The 3573-nt window shown below is 49.2% G+C and overlaps 1 pseudogene; it reads right to left on the reverse strand.

Moving 5' to 3' along the window:
* LOC143869033 (uncharacterized) overlaps positions 1–2892 on the reverse strand; it is a 7886-nt pseudogene extending 4994 nt beyond the window's left edge.
* Positions 2893–3573: the final 681 nt, after the last annotated feature.

Below are 3573 nucleotides of genomic sequence, written 5' to 3' on the forward strand. Positions count from 1 at the left end.
CGAAGCGACCTAAAATATCTATCTTCCTTGTTCGGGGTGTAAGCAATACCCCTTACATGCACGGGACAGCGGTATAAGGTCTTCTGCTTTCTCCGAGGCCTCGCCGACTGAGAGGACGAGAAGCGACCGTAAGGGAGCGAGTAAACGGCACGTCGGGTAATACTTCTAATAAAGGATCTCCTTGTTATGAGTCTCATTATCTCCCGTCCTCGAACCCGAAGGAAGAGGACCGCTCCTAATGGCCCAAAAGGAGGGGCTCCTTCCCTACCCACCGACCAGGGTGGGTGTTCAGTAACTCCTACCCCTAATAGAAAGAGAAAATAAATTGCTTGCGCGCTTCGTCAAGTGAGAGAGAGGATCTTACGCCGAACAGATCACCGGCTCCGAAGGCCCATTTAGGTGCCTATATTGGGGGCATCTTTGGCTCCACGGCTTCTCAATCCAATCTTGAAATGAATACGCGGCAAACAATACGAGATAGTAAGATTGTTTACGAAATAACAAAGAAGTAAGTGCCTTAGACTTGCTTCATTGCCCATGTGCTCACGAATTGGATTCGAACCACCACAACCAAAGAAGGCCCTACTTGACCAAACAAATAGTAGATCGTGAGTTCTTAGGAACACACTTCTATTAGGGGATCGGCTCGAACGCTGAACTTATTTGAGCCCCCGATAGAAGGCTTTCCTAACAAAAGATGTCTCTCCATCAGTCTGAAACCTAAACCTCCGAATCCGAATAATGTGCCGGGATGAGACTGCCGTGCTGATCCTCTAAGAAAAGTGAAGTTCTGCAGAGTCACAAAGATCTTGATCCCCAAAAAGACTAAGGCGGTTCCAAGGCGAGGGGGAGTCCCTGATGTGCCCTGTACCTGGTCCTTGCTATCTCTTCTACGGCTTTCCGCCTCCTCTTCAGAAGCGACATCCTTTTGGTGACTTTATGGGCTAAAGCGAATGAACGAAACCAAAGAGTCAGATTCGGGAAATCGGGAAACTAACCTACGGGAGTCTTCAAATCCGGTGGAACCGAAAGAACGCGAAGAAGGCCTGGGAAGCTTAAAGCATCAAGGACCACACGCGGAGCATCCATGAAGAGAAAGATTCAGCCGTGAAAATACAGGCCGGCATCCTTAGAGCGAAAGGGACTTTCCTTTGGGGGGCTTTTTCCATATCTCCCGAGCTAACTCAGTATATATGGAACGAGAAGGACTTTTATGATATGACACAGGTCGAGGTCGAAATGGGGTGTATGTATTGTATTTCCCTCCTCACCGTAAGCTGCCTTGTCCCTCCTCAACTATTAAAAAGATACACATACCATGGACTCTGGCCTAAGGGCCTTCGTCCCCGCGCAATTCAGCTCTTCTGTAGCGGTAAGGAACCACCACTAGATTCTGGCTCTGAGGCGGAATTGGCATCGTGCTGCCAGAGGAAAGCGAATGTACGAGAGTAGCTTCCAACCCCTGCTTAGAAAGCGAAAGGAAAGGAAAGAGAAGAGCATATAGAGGAAGGGAATGAGATGAAAGTACGGAAATACGGACATGAGCCCACACAAACAAGCTCTCAGGCAAAAAGAATTGGAAATAGGCCCACCCTTTTTCTAGAACTGTTCGGAAGAACAGATAGGAGAAAGCCGATCAACAGGCTACAGACACCACTTCTCGAGATCTCGCTTAGTCTTTGAATAGAGCCGCAAACCAGATTAAGCTGTGCCGGAATGATCTTGCCGTGCCGCTATTACCCTACACGAAGAGAGTAGATGTGAAAACCGAAAGAAAGGTAATGGGATACTCCATCGCTACAGATTACCGACGCCTGCCAAAGGACGAATGGACTGAAGCTCCACCCCTACTTACCTCAGAAACGTCTGAATGAAGCCTCTACGCCAGCTTAGCTGCCGGGCCTTGATTGCCGACAAAAGATCCAGAGACTAAGGATAAAGCTACGGGAATTCAATTCAATATAAGGCGGTACTTACTGTGCTCTAAAGCGCACTGAAAACGCTTTTGAACAAGCTGAAAAGACAAGCTAAACTGAAAAGAAGCTAGCCACCTTCCCTACGGTTACCTTCTTTTGCCATCTAGACCGACTCACCGCCCTTCTTTCGCGGTATACTTGAAATCTTTGTTGAGTAGCGCGCTATTGCTATAGCTTAGGGCTTCTATCGCGTTGTTATAGCGGCTCTTCTCGCTTGCGTGCTTTTGCGCCTCGCACTTTGTATTGTTAAGGGCGCGCGAGGAGAAGTGTTTTGTGCGATAGTAGCATCTATAGTACTTGACTCCGTATGGAATGGAGCCATCGTCGCAGTACAGTATAGCATGCCTGTAGAACTAACTACTTCCCCACCCATCGGAAGCTGTTTCTCGAGTGTTGCGATTGCTCGCGGGAACAGAAGATCACCTACCGCCCACTTAAGGGCGCAAGGATACCCCCTCGGCGTACCTGTAGTGTCCGTCATCCTCCGGATTTGCAGATACAATCACTGCCGTCTTGTGTGCCGCTTGCTGTTGAGCTACGTATGCTGGATACTCTCCGCCCAGCTCTGGATACGTTCTTCCTTCGATTACCCGTGAAGCCCTTCCACTCTATAAATAACCATATCTATAGGGGGCGTTCCGCTGTCAGCAAGGCTCATAAAGGAGAGCATTAGGTCTATCATGTTTATTCCCGATCTATGGACTGGCAGTTGTCCTGGGAAGGTTGGTATCCCCTTCCTTTAGAGATCAGGAACGGATTCATAACTACCGAGTTCACATGCCCTAATGCCCTAGCGGATATGATACTAAGAACCTTTTCACACGAATGCAAATCCAACTCTGCATTCTGTCACCCATTTCGCTCAACAAGGTATTCAAGCTTTGCACGTTCAGTGATTATCTACGCAATATCCGAACAAGGCAATATGCGTAGTCGTGAGAGGGAGGCTTCCGACCGAGAGGATGGCGGTACGAAACATCTCCCTTCCCCGTGCGTGCTAGCGTGCTTGCGTGCGAGCGTGCGAGCGTAAGGGAGGCTTAGCCGACCGCTTTTAACGAACAAATGTCACCAATAAAGAAGCTTCTACTCCGGTTGTGAGGCTTCGCCGCCTTTAAGGACTGTAAACGAACATAGGCCCTCGCCGACTGAGAGCCACGTCGTAGGGGGCCCCGCCATACTATTTGAAATGCCGGAGTCGGAAAACAAACCGGGCATGGAAGGCTATGATGATCAGGAAATCCTGACCCAGTGTGTGCAAACCAGGACTCAGCGGTATCGGCAATACGAACAGAAGAATCCATCTTCTGCGAATCGGAACAGTACCGATGTTGAACCATACATTGACTTGCGGACTTAGCAGATAAAAAGGCCGCTCGCTCTTACTGGCAATGGCTGTGATGCCTGACCAAGCCGCTGGATTGATCGCCCCCTCCAGCCAAAGGTTGTGTCACAACCTTCTCCATCTCAGGACACACAGGTCGATGCAAATGCTTGGTCGGCTCCTGGAAAGCCTGGGCAAACGGACGCGAAATGAAAGAATGGGTGAGAAGTTGCCTCTTTTCCACATTCCTCTGATGGTGAGTGACAAAAGATTGCA

This window comes from Tasmannia lanceolata, unplaced genomic scaffold (assembly GCF_043159265.1).
Source record: "Tasmannia lanceolata isolate RefF3 unplaced genomic scaffold, GAP_Taslan_0.1 ptg000888l, whole genome shotgun sequence".
NCBI lineage: Eukaryota > Viridiplantae > Streptophyta > Magnoliopsida > Canellales > Winteraceae > Tasmannia > Tasmannia lanceolata.